We start from the raw sequence: 16,898 nt of genomic DNA on the forward strand, positions 1-16,898 counted from the left end.
CAGGGTCCACCTGAAGCTCTCAGTCTGCTGTGGAAAAAGGAAATCCAGGTGAGTTTCTCCTGATCACCTGAGGCCGTCATTACTGTGTGAACCCACACACCACTCCTCACTCCTCCCACCCGCTGCACACAGTCACTGAGTACAGACCGGCTGATTCCTGTAAAGGGAGAGGCAGCAAAACCAGACAAACAGCTGCAGGAAGAGGCGGAGCAACAGCTGAAAAACAAGAAGCTCAACGTCATTTTGCAGAAGTGAAAGTGTGAGAGAGCAGCAGCAGAGCTGCGTGTGTTCCTTTCAGGAATCATATGACACACCTGGGGGGGATCTGGAGAGCCCCTGGGGTCTGAGTACCTCTCGCTAACAATCATGATCTAAAAACATTTTTCTGTAAAAAAGGATCTAATGGTGTCAATGTGGTTGTTTCCTAAAAAGTTGTGGGTTTACGATTGACATCACTGTGGGACTCAGTAGTTAGTGAAGTAAGAGTAATTTTCTAGCCTTTTGGGTCGTTAATGGAAAAATGGGTAGCTAAGACTCATATCTGGATATTGGGTGAGCAAAGCTGGGCTATACAGACTTCCTGGAATGTTGGTCCCAATACACACTCATTGATGTTAAAGACAACGAAGGGAATGATGGGCTTTGCATTCCATAACTCAGTATAACCATTATAAAAAGCTCAATATATCCATAGGTCTCCCTGAGCTTTTCAACACAGTCCTCTTTGGTGACATCTGGTGGACAAACATATGAAGAGCAGCAGCTTGAATCTACAACTTATAATGAAGGGCTTCATTATGATTGGCCGCTCTACAGAGCTGAGCTTCTGTTTCATGCTGATATGGTGCTTGTGCTTGTTTTTTGGGGGATGTTATATCTATTTTAATAATAAATCTTTTAGAGGAATAAACCTTCCTTGTTTAAACGTGGGCCATGGTGTGTTCTCCTTTTGCTGGTGACTTCTTGATGTTTTTACTAATTAGAAAAACACACTATATATGTATATGTACAACACAGTCATGTAATAGGTTGGCAGTATGCTTGTGCTGTGAGGTCTAACTCTATGTATAGTGTATTTATTATGTACATTTTTAGACAGCGTGTCCTTATACACAGTGTACACTGAAAGTGCGGGACCCGCCCTGCATGGAGGCCTCGGGGGAGGAGCTTCACATGAACGAGCTCGATGACAGAATAATGAACGTGAGCGCTTTTAACAGCAGACGACGGTTTGACTAACCCGCTACTTAGTCTGTATGAAGCCACACCCATCTCTGTTTGAGTGTGTGTTTGTGAGAGAGCACTTCGCTCTCGCTCTGCAGGCCTACTTGTTGTTCCTAGAGTATTTAAAAGTAGAATGGGAGGGAGAGCCTTCAGTTTTCAGGCCCCTCTTCTGTGGAACCAGCTTCCAGTTTGGATTCGGGAGACAGACACTATCTCTACTTTCAAGATTAGGCTTAAAACTTTCCTTTTTGCTAAAGCATATAGTTAGGGCTGGACCAGGTGACCCTGAATCCTCCCTTAGTTATGCTGCAATAGACGTAGGCTGCTGGGGGATTCCCATGATGCATTGAGCTTTTCCTTTCCAGTCACCTTTCTCACTCACTATGTATTAACAGACCTCTCTGCACTGAATCATATCTGTTATTAATCTCTGTCTCTCTTCCACAGCATGTCTTTATCCTGTCTTCCTTCTCTCACCCCAACCAATCACAGCAGATGGCCCCGCCCCTCCCTGAGCCTGGTTCTGCTGGAGGTTTCTTCCTGTTAAAAGGGAGTTTTTCCTTCCCACTGTCACCAAAGTGCTGCTCATAGGGGGTCATATGATTGTTGGGTTTTTCTCTGTATCTATGAAGCGCCTTGAGGCGACATTTGTTGTGATTTGGCGCTATATAAATAAAATTGAATTGAATTGAATTGAATTGAGTGTGAGTGTGTTTCTTACCGATGAAGAGGAGCATGATCTTCATCATCCTCTTCATCCTCTGTAACAGTCCCGTTGATCCTCACTGACAGCTGAAATCACCGACCACTCTCAGAAACAGATCCGTTACTCTGCGCACAAAAAATAAAGACTTTTTCCTCCCTGGGTCTTTCACGATAAAAGCTCTTTGCAGTGTTGAAATCAAGATAAAGATAGACATATAAATGTATATATTTATAAAGGGAAACATGGAAGCAACACAGAAAGAATAAGGTGGAGGTAAGAACAGGGGACAGGTACTCCTGTCCAAATAACATGATATAACCACACAGCCATAAAGTGAACCAAGTCATTTATTTAAATACAGCATGGGAGCCAAATCAACGAACCAGCCACTAGTTCCCACACTGACACTGAGTGTTGATTGTACTGAGCCTGTATCGACAGTTATAACGCACAAAGCTACCTGAGGCGTTGCATTCAACTCTTGTTTCTGTCTTCATGATTCCTCCTGACTGGTCTCAGCTCAGATGTTCTGCTTTGTCCTTTACATAAAAGCAGCTCATGTTGCTTATTTTTATATTTTATTTTTATTTTATATCTTATTTGTTTTATATTTTTATTAATTCGTTTTTTAGGTTTTTATTTCATTGTTCCATAGTTTATTTATATTTCTGGTTTTATTGTGATTTTTATCTGTGAAAAGTGCGACATAAACACATTATTCTTACTTACTTATGATAAACAGCTAGATGGAGCCACATGGCTGTTGTAACTCGACTGAGCCTTTACAGGACAGCCCACAGAGCCGAAACTCACAGTTAAAATAAGGACAGCTGTCCTCACATCAGCAGGAAACCACAGGAAGTGATGCAGAGGCTAAACATACTGCAGGGTTGATAAAGAGGAAGCTGATGAGGGTGTCGTAGCAGATCACTCCTGTCACCAGCATGAATGTTAATGCTAGTCGGCCTCATGTTTATTGCACCTTCACAGTGGACCTGTTGTAGAGTTAAAGACATCCTGTTCAAGGGAGGTGACTGGTGGTTGTAGCTTTTCTTAGTGTGGGAGGGGGTCAAAGATGAGCTGGACTAAAGGTGTAGGGATGTATGACGTGCTGTGAAATGTGTTTTGTTTGAGAGTGGGTATACGTGAGGGCGGTGGCCAGAGATCAGCCTGGTGTTTATAATAATAATAATAATAATAATAATAATAATAATAATAATAATAATAATACATTTTATTTGAGGGCGCCTTTCAGAAACCCAAGGTCACCTTACAAAAAACACAATTAATAAAAGGAACAATAGTCATAAAATACATCAAATAAGTTAAAATTACCAAACAGAGCGTGACAACAGATAAAATCAGCATTAAAGCGAATAAGCCAGTTTAAACAGGTGTGTTTTGAGCTGTGTCTTAAATACGGAGAGGGAGTCAATATTTCTTAGTGCAGGAGGAAGAGAGTTCCAGAGCCGAGGAGCAGAGCGACTGAAAGCTCTGCTCCCCACAGTGATGAGACTGAACAGTAAGATGAATAGCAGATGATGATCTGAGAGGGAAACAGTGGTGATATGGAGCAGGTCACACAGATATGAAGGAGCAGATTTATGGACACACTTGCATGTAAGAAGTAAGATTTTAAAGTTTATCCTGGTTTCTACGGGCAACCAGTGAAGCTGCTGAAGAACTGTTGTAATATGAGCTCTTAACAGAGTAGAGTTATGACCCAAGCTGCAGAGTTTTGGAGAAGTTGGAGTTTATGAAGGGACCTTTTAGGGAGACCAAATAGGAGGGAATTACAGTAATCAATACGGGACGTAGTAAGACTATGGATAAGGATGGCAGCAGCATGGGGAGGAAGGGGCGGAGTCAGTTAATATTACGTAAATGGAAGTAAGCAGACCGGGTTATGTAATTAATGTGAGACTGGAATGAGAGAGTATTTGGAGTTTGGAGTGTTTCTCTCCACATTGCAGTGTGTTCATTAAACCTACTTCAATCATGCTCACCGAGGTGTCTGCAGGTTATTTTAAATCTTCCACAACAAGGCTGACAAATGTTCTTAGAGACGTTTTCCACTGCAAACATCAGCTTTCTGACTCTCAGTGGAAACATGACCGTGCGTAGATCAGTGATCAGGTTCATGGTTGGACTCAGTCGGAGTGTTTAAAGAAGAAGCCGAAGATAACGAGTAAACATTTCTCCCTTACACTTTGTCACCTCTGAGTCAAAGGCAGAGGCTGAAATCTGAATATCAAGCTACAAATACACCATCATCACACAGATGTAGTCATTTATACCCACTGTTAGCATCCTACGTCATAGAATACAGCACAACCTGTCAGGTTATAAGAATTAAGAAGAGCACTTGAGCTTCAGCAAAGATTTAATAAATATTTATTTATATTTCCTATCATTTTATGTCTATTCCATCTCAAAGACAAGTATCTTAAACACATAACATCCTTATAGAATATGATGTAACACTATAGATCAACTTAGCTCAGAATATATAAAGCATATTAACAATTACAGCAATATGATGCAACAAACACAGCAGTGCTACTGATCCAAAACACTCAAAGCTTCATAGAACTGAAACAAACATTTATTTTAGCTCCATTCAGCTGCTGATACATACTTTAGGTTTCTGAATATTAAACTTGTTGCTGCCTTTCATAGTGTGTTCATATTTGAACATTACCTAATAAGACTGATTCAGAGCAGGATTCAAACACAAGTGCTGCCAGATAAATCCAAGCTGTCAAGCTATCTAGCCCGGTCACCTTCTCCCGGCCAATCAGCATTCATGCTGTGTCCCTCTTTGCATGTGTCACTGTCCTCTGAAGATGCCTTCGATCACGGTCTGAGCTGGCAGACCATGGGGAGAGAGAGCGGACCCAAATGCAGACACACAGGGGTGAGGTCAATGTTTAACCAAAGGTGAGCCTTTATTTGAATGTGAATATAAACAAGGCAGGAAGGAAATGAACAAAATATAAACACAGGAAAAGAAATGCAGGGGGAGATACTCAGGGGACAATGAAACACAGAGAATGATGATCAGTGACAATGGAGCAGAGGGAAACACACACTTGATATACACAAGCAGCACAATGAGAGGAACAGGTCAGACATGACGAGGCCAGCAGGAAGAACAACAGAATACAAGGACTTGGGACACAGACGGTCAAAGTAAAACAGGAAATACAAGAACTTAGCGATGACAAGAGGTAACAGAAACACCTAAACACTACAAATCATAACCAATGACCAGAACTTAACTAAGGCGATGAATATTAAATAATCACAAACACAAACAGAGTCACTAGACTCCGGACCATGATGCCTTTGTGCAATCGTGTTCTTGAATATAAAACTTTAGTTCCATCTCTCTGCCTTATCTTTCCTGCTTTGCTCTCATGTCCTTGTCTAGTCTCATCTACTTTCTCCTTTTACCCTGGATGAGTCTCACAGTCCGTTGTCTAAATCCAAAAAGAGGAATTATGGATTTGACCAATTAGCCTGTGATACTTGACCAACAGGCAGACACTTCCACATTGTCATCTCAATAGTGTTTTTATTTTATTTGCCCTGGATGCAGCCACTCCATCACTCCCCACATTGCTGGATTTCAGTTTAAAGACAGTTTAAATGAGGTGACAGCTGCAGGTTATTTTCGTCCTTTCAGTTTAAGACAGTAAGACGTCTTGTTCCTGTTTTTCTCTGTGGTCACTTCTCAGAGTTGAAGAGATAAAAATGTGCAAACAATGAATTTATTGACACTAAAGATAAGAAACGTGTTGTGAAGGACAGTTTGACACCTCAGCTGTGAGTGAGCTGTTTCCACATTATAAGCAGAAGTGAAGATAAGATCAGCTCAGTGTTTGTGATGTTTGTATTTATTCTGTTTGTTCCTGTTTCCATCACAGCTTATTGGTGCTTACACTCTAAGGCTGTGGCTGAGCTCAGACTGCTGTCAGCACTCTCAGGCTAACCTCATCAGCACAGAATAAACCATAATAAATAAATGATTCTCTCATCAGCCATAGTTCACACTCCTGGATCATTTCAATCCTGTTTCTGTGTCACTGATTCTCTGTGTCACTGAAGTATCTGCTGTTTTATTAAAGCATCACAGAATCAGAGGAGTCAGTTCTTACTCAGAGACTGTTTGATCCAATCACTGAGCAGTTCAGCTTTTCATTCCCACTCTCACAAAGTGCCTGGTCACACTGGGTTCTGCTGACGCTGATAGGCTTCAGGATTCAACACAGTGGCTCCTGCAGGGCCTGAACACCTCCACACGGATCCTGGACTTTCTGATGGAGACACCTCAGACAGTCCAGATACAGCAGGTGGTGAGAACAGCTGAGAAGATCATTGGAGCCTCCGATCCACAGAGATGAATCCACAGACTCACTGCTTTAACGTGAACATTAGAATATTGATTTTTCTATCTCGGCTGGAGGAAGCTGGGTTTCTGCACCATCCAATCAGAAACCAGCGTCCACCCTGAGACCCGGGTCTGTGACAGGAAGTCCATAAACAGGCAGACCCTCAGCAGCAGGCTGACCTCTGACCTCTGAGACAGAGGGAGGAGTTTGTGTCACCCGGGGGCGCTGCAGCATCGCCTGAGAGCTGTAAGAACAAGACCAATAAACAGGAAGTGAAAGTTACACTTCTGTTGGTGTGTGTAGCAGACCTCCACCCTCTGCAGGAAGCTGAGATAAGAAGCAGCCAATCACAGAGCAGAGAGCATGTGACTTCCTGTTTTGGGACAGAGAGCAGCTTTCTAAAGCAGAAAGAAACACTTGGTCCCTCCGTTGAGGGAAGATGCTGTGAATGTGCAGGTGTCATGTGACCCACCTGATCTACTGATTTAAGACTGTAAGAACAATAATAACAACATGTTTAATACATGCAGGTGCTGCTGCATCCACACAGATCCACGTGAAACACAGCTGGATCATGTTTGCTCTGCTGGAAACAGAAAAACTGATTTAAATGAACCTGAAACACTTCATGTATAAAGGCTCATGTAGCCACTGAGCCCTGCTCTCAGATTTAACTCTGTGAGGCTTTAACAAACAACAGTTTAAAATCATGTTCAGTATGGAGGGTCACACACTTTCCCGAATGTTTGAACCCTGAACTACTGGCTGTTCCATGTCAGCCTGGATATAAATACAGACCTGCCAGCTGTGATAGACCCCAGCCTCTATGGATCTTGTACTCAGAGCTTGTTCTTGTGCTGCCATGATTAGTGCCTCTGTGCTGTCTTTCAGTCCAGCTTTGTCCAGCCACTGGTAGGATTTCTGGATATCAGCCACCTCCTCTATCTGCCGGTGGTACATACCGTGCAGGGGCCTGTCCTTCCATGATGGTTCCTCGTCTCCCTCCTCTTTCTTGGGTTTCTGCTGCCTGAGGTATTCACTGAGCACGCTGTCAGTTGGGGCCATCTTCGTGATGTATTCTTGGATGTTGGTTGTCTCATCCTGGACTGTGGTGGTGACACTCACCAGTCCCCGGCCTCCCTCCTTCTCCTTTGCGTACAGCCTCAGGGTGCTGGACTTGGGGTGAAACCCTCCATGCATTCCTGGTCTTGACATCAGTGGCTTCTACCTCCTCCTTAGGCCAGCTTATTATCCCAGCAGGGTACCTGATCACAGGCAGGGTGTAGGTGTTGGTAGCCCGAATCTTGTTGTTACCGTTCAGTGGGCTCTTCTGTAGCTGGATGGGGCCGGTCCCCTCTGGTCCTGGGATCAGGACCAGCTTCAGTTAGCCATTCCAGGAGCTATCCAACACCAGGTGCTGTCATCAACCGAACATCAACCAAACTGTCAGCAGTGATTTAATGACTTTCTGATCTCTGTGAAAATGATTTCCACATCATGTATATATCTACTGCTGTATGTGTCACAGCATTCAGGGCCTTTATAAGCACAGTGTATACAGACAGTACTAAACTGAACAATTTCAGGTTCTGTTTTCCATCATGTGTCATTTATTAATATGGAAGCACTGAGAATGGATGGATGGTTATTTCATTAATAATTATATTTCATTCTCTGTATCTTCACCACACATGTGACTTGGGTACTGTAAATGCAGTGAATGCTTACATTGTACTCACTGCAACATATTCATAGTACAGACACAGTACACTGTGTTAGAGGCTGGGATGAGGTGAGCCTGGTCCATCATTTATGTCCAGTTGAGAACGACTGTGTGCACTCACATATTAAATGAACTGAAATCAGTGTGATCTCCAGTCAGAGCAGAGGCCAGTGATAAAAGAATTGGGGCTTTAATCAGCCTGTCTCAGTTGTTTTAACTCTCAGTATCACAAAGTAATGTGGTAACATCTGGACTGACGAGTTTACTGTCAGCATTTTAATGGATAGTTTAAAGGCTGTAGGCTGCAGCCGTTGCTCTAACACTGTCTAAATGTAACAGGCCTCAGTGCTGGTTCTAACAGTCTGAGCTGCTTCAGACTTTATTTGTGAAGAGCACAGCAGCTTACAGACACGCAGCTGGGCCTGGACCGCCCCAAAGGAGTGTTTGTTAAAGCCTGCAGTAAATCCACCAGCAGAATGATGGAAATGCAACACAGAAATGATGAAGATGAGCAGAGATAAAGCCAAATCAAGTCCAGTTCATACAGTTAGGTCCATAAATCAAATAAGGGAAAATAAAATGTTGGTTAGCTGCATCTGTCTGCACCCTTAAAATGCTCTGTGGTCGCTATGGTAACGCGTAAACATCAAAATAAGACACACGACTATATGTAACATATGTGTTAAATACTTTTGAATTTTACACAAAACACCTTTTTTTAATTAAATATGTCATTTTGCATCTCAATCTCCTACCTGTGTAATCTGAGTCTGTGTGTGTTCGTGTGTGTGTGTGCTGCGTGGTGAGGTAGGTGCGTACATGCAGTGTTGCCAACTTAGCGACTTTGTCGCTATATTTAGCAAGTTTTCAGACCCCCTAGCGACTTTTTTTCCAAGAAAAGTCGCTAAAAAAAAGACGTGAAAGCGCGTATCACTTTTACTCTCAACAAGCAGCGGGTGCTGTAACGCAGTCAGTTCTTCTTTTACTCTTATGCTGTTTTGTGGATCAGGTTTAAAACTACTTATAAACACACACACACACAGTAACTCCACCAGAGTGCCTATTTCGGGTCACTTTTGCCGGTCCAAGCCCGGATAAAGGAGCAGGGTTGGAATTGTGACATTAAAAAAACAACAATTGCTAAAATAAATTTAATTTGTAGTTCTAAATAAACTCTAAATGCATTTAGGACGTTTTTTACTCACTTTATGTCTCTTCCACGATGTTATTTCTCTCTCCAACAACATAGATTACAATTACATTAGCATGACCAATTATGCAAATTAGGTGATGACGTCATTTAGCGACTTCTAGCGACTTTTAGGACAGCCAATAGCGATTTTCCTTACTGAGGAGTTGGCAACACTGCGTACATGTGTGCCCGGTCACAGCTCCTTTCAGCATGGCCGGAGGTAAGTCACTGCTACGTTGCTCTCTGCTAATTAAAGTTTGTTCAGAGCCCAAGCTGCAATGTGAATACATCTGAACCGCCGTGTTTTTGTTTGTCATTAAGAGACTCATTCGGGATAAGTTTTGTGGAGGACGGAGTTCGCTAATGATGAGTTTTAGCCGAGAACGCAGCTGAAATGCTAGCATGCTAAGTTAGCCTGATCGCTAGCGGCTTGTGAGCGTATTCGCTGCAGTTCTTTTAACAGCGTGCACTCTTTTTTTCCTTCATCAGGAGAGGTGTACTGGCAGTTGCGTGACACACACAGAACAGACCCTTATTTCTGTGTTGCAGATGTGCAGTAAAGAGCCAAAGACCCAGTATTGTCTCCTGCCTCTTACTTTCACGCCAGAACAAAACGCAAGGATGGGCGTAACACATGAACGGGTTACATATAACACCGATAAAGACCCAGGGAAACAGAGTTAACGATAAAAACTCTGAAAACCATAAATTTCCCAGATAGCAAGGAAACATTGAAACAACGTTGAGTCAATATCAGGCGACGTCATTGAATCAACGTTGAAGTGTGACGTTGACCTAACGTCACTCTTGCACCCTTTTTTAATGTTGAAACAACGTCAGGTTTTGATGTTGAATCAATGTTGAAACCTGACATTGAAACAATGTCAGATTCTGATATTGAAACACTGTTGAGCTATGGTGTTGATTTTCCACCTCTTTCGCACAGTTGCTTTTTATTAAAACAACAGTTAAATCATGACTGGAAATCTACCTTTCTTTATAGGTATTTTAACCAATACTAAACTACTGCATGTTTCCATCAATACTTAAACCACCTAAACACATAATTGTACTTATTCCTCAAATTGGACACCCTTTATAAAAAAAAAAACAACAACAAATGTCTCACAATGTATCATGTCAATATTAATATCCTAAAATAAGAAAGCATTGCATGTGATGTAACAGAGAAAAAAAATAAACAAAAAAAGGTCAATAGGCATGTTTCGTTTGCTAAATACTTTATTAAAAGACAGTTTCCTATTTACATTTATATGTTTCACAGAAGTTTGTAATTTTTTACTCTGGGATGGGGATCATGATGTGCGTCCTGCACCACCCATACCCATACAATCTGGGGCGTATCGGAGCCATTTCTGCACTGCTTGTGCAAAGACAAACTTGGACATAGAGTTTGCCCCTAACTGCTGCGTCAGGCCATCTAGGAAAAAAATACACACACACAAACAAAAAAAGTGAATTAGAGCACATGAATAAGCTCTTGTTAACTGTCTTCAGCGGGGAGAAAGTATGTAAACTCCTAGGCTGATAAACATGAAAGTCACCAGGCGTGATAAGTGATAAGTCTTAGCATGGTGTGCCGTGTATCCTTTAAAACAAAATAAACATGGGGTCCTCGGGCTGTACAACTACAACTCGAGGACTAAACAAGCCAAAGACCAAAGACTCCATCTCCAGATTAACCGGACATGAAAGTCTTGTTATTAAGAAAGACAAAGTAATATAGCAAAAAAACTGTAAAACTTACCACCATATATGCATTTGCAGAGCGCTGTATCTTTAAATGCCATTTTTTGCTTTGTCTCGTCCTTGGTTTTTTTCCCTGCCCAGTTGAGTACCGAGGCCAGCTCGTTTGTAATGGCATAAGCCATTACACGGCGGACTCGCACCTCCAGTGTGGTCCCTCCAATCAAGGCAAAGCGTCTCACCTATAGACACATTTTAAGAGATGGAATTAGCGTGTCTCATGTCTTAAATGTGTATGCAAGTGCTTGTGTGTTTAATCAACAGGCCGTTGTTATGTATTTAAATCACATCTGACAGCTATTACACTTTATAGTTACAAAGTGTACATAACCTTTATATACTTACCATTGCCTTATTTGCCTCTTGTGATTGAAGAGCTGCCTCTGCATTGTTTAGCTCCTCAATGTTGTACAAGGGCAAATCCAGAGGCAGTACCCCAGCATCTACCGATTCATTGCAGCAGGGATGGCGGATGGCTCTGACCTCCTCACGGAGTTCGTTAACAGCTGTCGTCACGTCTGACAGCATAGCTAATATCTTTTGTGAGGTCGCATCTGTTTAAAAAAAACAATTCCAGAAAGATTAATGGCTTAAGCAGTGAGAGGCGAAAAACTAATAAATAAATAATAAAACGCAGTTTACGTGTGGACAAAAGGTGCAAACGCAAGGTAGGTGAGCGTGCAACGTAAAGTTACGTGAGCGTGCAACGTAAAGTTAGGTGAGCGTGCAACGTAAAGTTAGGTGAGCGTGCAACGTAAAGTTTGAATTGAGTGCGAATCGAAGCGGGTGCTCTGCAATCATTAAAAGTAACAAAGTCATTGAACACATTTATACAGTTACCTTTACGTTTATCAATCATATATCACAGATTTACAATTTTTTGTAGTACTATGCTAAAAAGCAACTACAGAGCGAAAGTCTGGGTCAAGCGCCGAGGCGACGGCAAGAACAAAGGAACCCTCGAAGCGTTAAGCTAGCTTTGTAAGGGAATATAACGGAAAAGTATGAAATGAAAATGTTTTCTTTGTTGACTTTGTTCGCAGTGCAGTTTATTTGTTGCCGGATTGTAAGATGAAAGTAGACACAATTTCGGGCTCCCACATTTTGTCCGAAACTTTACATTAACAAGTTTGTTTGTTTTTTTTACTGTTATTCAAATGCAACCGTGGAAATAACGAATAGAACAAAAGTCATTCATTCTTACCTTATATTAATCGTGGTGCAGGCCAGTGCAGTGCATGAACTGATGCCTTCTCCGGTCAATTCCGCTGAGAGTAAATCTAATGTCCCTCTCTACTGTACAAGACAATGGTTACCTGAAGGGATGTACCACTGTGAGAGGGGGGGCTATGGAATAGTCCAAGTGGTAGCAGCTGTAAGCGGTTTCATCAGTATTTCAGTGTTGTTTCAACATTGGTTTTGTGTTGACATTTCAACCCTGACGATTCTGATGGTTCAGATGGAAAATCAACATCTGTTCAATGTTTCCTTGCTATCTGGGTTCACACTAAGCCTCAACTCTCACGGACCGGTCCGTTGCCCGAGGGTTGTGAACCACTGCATTAACACATGGGTAGTTCAGGCAGCACGTCATTTTCATTGTTACTGGTAATAGTCTTTGTGAAAAGCACATTGATGTAAAAATCATGACAAAGCATTTAATTTAATTTCAACAGCTTTTCCACATGCCCCTGAGCAATGTTCCCTCTGAGCTGCGCGCATGCGCAATTGCGCACTGCTGGCACGGTCTCTGCGCAGAAAAAATCTGCGTTGCGCACAAAAAAAAATTCTAACCTAAATTGTGTTTTAGCTAGCAAAGCGTCGTGGCTGATGTGGAGTGAAGTCACATTAATGACAACGTGAACAACCATTGGAGATGTGAGCAGGACAGACGGAATAACTGACGGGAAAAGTGTGGACTTTATACCAGTTTTTAAATTGTGTTGATCGGCCAGTAAAACCAGAGTTATGATAAAAATATCTGCAATGTTTGTTTTTCTTCCTGAATACTGTCGTTGTTTATATTTACTGCGGGAAGGAACGGTAAAAACTGCGTTTTATAAGGAAAACACTCGAAATCACTCTCTGCCTGTGAGCAAAGACAAAGCCAAAACACCCCACCCTTTCCCATTGGTCGAAAAATGTACCATGTCGACCAATCAAAACATGGCATTTAGTTGTTTAGAAACGGGGGAAGTTTTAGGAGTGACGGCAGTTTTGAGATGTGAGAGATTTGAGACGTTTAGCACAAATCTTGTGTAGTTAGTGTGTAGTTTTTTGTGTGTGTCAGAACAATGAGGCGACTGCTGAATGTCACAGGTGTTACAGCAGTGACACATCTGCTGCTGTCAGGCCTGCAGGTAGAAAGTTCAAGTTATTTTAACTTCCAATAGTGTTAACATACTACACAGGTCATGAACAAGATTTTTTTTAATTTTCATTGTAAGTGGGATAAAGCAGTTAGTTAATTAAAGCAGTTAATTAAAAGTAGTCTAACATAAATGCTGTAATTTGATTACTTTAATAAACATGTAACTTGGATGGATTAGATGCTGGCGTGACCACAGTAGTGATGTTCGATTCGTGAACGAATCGTTCAATACTCGAGAATCACTTTACTGACTCGTGAATCATGATTCACAAGCCCAACTGACTCACTGACTCATCCCTGTTTCTGTTAGCAAACTAATTCGCTTAGTAGAAATATATCTAGCTTATAATTAAAATTGTGGGGGGGAAAAACAACAGCCAGTTTCTTAGCAAAAGCATTTCTGCTCTGAACTGGAAGAAAAAACCCTGAGTAGAAGCTCACATCAAGAAAATAGCTCCTCGGTTCACAGTAGCATCGCTCTGCTAACATGCTAACAGCACATTCGAGCTACTCACCCCCTCCCTTCCTGTGCTGAATCGTAAGCGTAAGCAAATCACTCAGGACTCGCTCACCCCCTCCCTCCTGTGCTGAATCATAGAGGAACGAATCACTCAGGACTCACTAACCCCCTACCTCCTGTGCTGAATCGTAAGCGTAAGCGAATCACTCAGGACTCGCTCACCCCCTCCCTCCTGTGCTGAATCATAGAGCGAGCGAACGAATCACTCACTCACCCCCTCCCTCCTGTGCTGAATCGTAAGCATAAGCGAATCACTCAGGACTCGCTCACCCCCTCCCTCCTGTGCTGAATCATAGAGCGAGCGAACGAATCACTCACTCACCCCCTACCTCCTGTGCTGAATCATAGAGCGAACGAATCACTCAGGACTCACTAACCCCCTCCCTCCTGTGCTGAATCGTAAGCGTAAGCGAATCACTCAGGACTCGCTCACCCCCTCCCTCCTGTGCTGAATCATAGAGCGAGCGAACGAATCACTCACTCACCCCCTACCTCCTGTGCTGAATCATAGAGCGAACGAATCACTCAGGACTCACTAACCCCCTCCCTCCTGTGCTGAATCATAGAGCGAGCGAACGAATCACTCACTCACCCCCTCCCTCCTGGCTCACAGCTTCTTCTTCTTCTTGGTTGGCAACCAATGTTAAGGTGCATTACCGCCCCCTGGCTCACAGCTCAGTGGACATTTAGATGAGAAAATATATATTTGACAAATAAAATACAAATAAACAAAATAAATGTTTATTAAGCAATTTTGATAGGAAATTGCTTAATTTTAGAAATGTTTTTGCTCTTTTTTGCTCTATAAAATAGTTGTTGTTTTTTTAGAATCATTCATCTTAGCAGTGGGATTTACATGAAAAGAGAAACAAATTAAGTTTGAGTGAAAATGTAAATTTTTTGCACTCTCTGGTCAACTGACTCAGTGAATCAAATGACTCAAAATATCCGATTCACTTTGGTGAGTGACTCATTAAAACTCGATTCAGTAAAAAGAATCAAATTTACCATCACTAGACCACAGTGCACACGTCTGCTGTCGCTCACAGTGGTCCAAGGGACGCTCAGGGAGTTTGTGTGTTCAGACACATGAAACATTAAAGGGAACATTGCCCCTGGGACACTGGGCAGAAACACTTTGCCCCCCCCCACACACACACACACCAGTCCTCCTATAACAAAGTCAAATTGTCAGGAAGCAGATGTGTGATCTCCACCCATGAGCACGCTCAGGGACCTCAGGATGTCTCCACTGATTTCTGCTCTCAGAGCTGATGTTTGACTCTTTATAACATCTTTAAGAACTCATATCTGAGTGAATGTTTCAGCTTTACCGAGTCCTCTGAGGGTTCACACGCTGACGGCCACTGATTGGTCCACTCAGTCACATGGGTCAGAACCAGGAAGCTGTGAGGTCACAGAGTAATGGGTGGCTCTGTCAGAGGTCATCATATAATGAATTACAGCAGTTCAGCCTAGAAGATCCCAAGACATCTGCTCACATCTGGATGAATCCAGCTGTGTACAGCCAAAGACAGTGTTGCGACTTTCATCCATAAATAAAGCCGCGGCCGGCTGAGTTGGTTGTGTCCCTGTGACGCGCCTCCAATAATCCATAATGAGTCACACTTGTTCTTTGCGCATTTATTTTAAGAACAAAACAAAACAAACTTTTGTGCTTTGAATCAAATTACAAATGGTCAACAGAAAAGTTTGCCCACAAACCCCTCACCCAACACACCTGCTGCGAACACTGAGAGCAGGTAAATAGACTGTGACCACACCCACATGCCACCACCTGAGATGCAGGGAAAGCTGTACACCTGTGCCACCATAACAAATAAACAAAACATAAACGTTGACTTTGGTCAGCTGATCACAGCCTGCCCAGGGATGTAGATGGGTTACAGTCCCTGACTGAGAGGAGTGGTGCATGGTGGGTAAGTGACGAGTGCAGTCACAGAGGTACAGACTCAGCCTCACACTGACAGACCATTCAGGATCTCTGTGGGAGGTTTGCATGATGTCCCTGCACGAGTCTCTGTGCCTTTATGTAAAACACAACAGTGATATTATTACACCGGTCATCTGAAATGAAAGGACATGTTCACACTGAAAATAAAATGGAGTACTGTGCTGTAGCTGAATGTTAGAAAGACTCTACCACACCAAACGAACACACCTGTAATCCTGAGATTAATGGTGTACAACGATGACATAGAAAATACAATAAATATGAACTGTGAACTTAGCGTCCATACCCTGAACAAAGCACTCTAAGTATCCTCGCTAGTAATAAAAACCATGTGACCTCCTACAGTTTTCTTTCTTTTTTATTTGGCTAGGCCAAGAAATGAGCAGTTAGCTTATAGCAGCAAACGTTTGGTCCTTTGAGCTCACGAACCAGTCAAGCTCCTTCTACCAGAGATGTTACATGTTTATTTTGAATGGCCATTAAACCACACAGACCAGCTGTAACAGGGAGCTGCTCTTATTGGACGGTATATTTATAACAATGCTTTGAACGTGTTATTAACTCCAACACCAAATGCAAACCTGGTCATACTTTTCACAGCTGTGGTGTTCAGTGATGGAGACTCTATGACCTCGTGACGTCTGCTGGATTCACTGACATGGTATTTATCGATCAGCCACTGTGCTGCACCACAACCCACTCACCTCACAAGCTCCACCCTCACAGCGCACGAGCACGAGGTCACTGCGAACCGTCGACCTGAGGAAGGCTGCTGGTCCTGACGGTGTCCCAGGCCGGGTGGATGGAGCCTTCAGCCAGTGTCTGTCCCACTCTGCCTGGAGTCCTCCACCATAATTAAACCCCATATTTCCAGCTTCGTCCACTCCTGACACCTCCCTCCCTGGAATAATGAAATGTCTGAGCTGCTGGTGTTTATCGGTGCTCTATAGAGCATACTGACTCACAGCTGCACCGCGGCTCACAGGAAACACCATGATGGCTGCCCTCTGCCCACAGCTCCATCAG

The sequence above is a fragment of the Neolamprologus brichardi genome, chromosome 3 (genome assembly GCF_056152115.1).
Source record: "Neolamprologus brichardi isolate AB-2024 chromosome 3, ASM5615211v1, whole genome shotgun sequence".
In the NCBI taxonomy this organism is placed as follows: Eukaryota; Metazoa; Chordata; class Actinopteri; order Cichliformes; family Cichlidae; genus Neolamprologus; species Neolamprologus brichardi.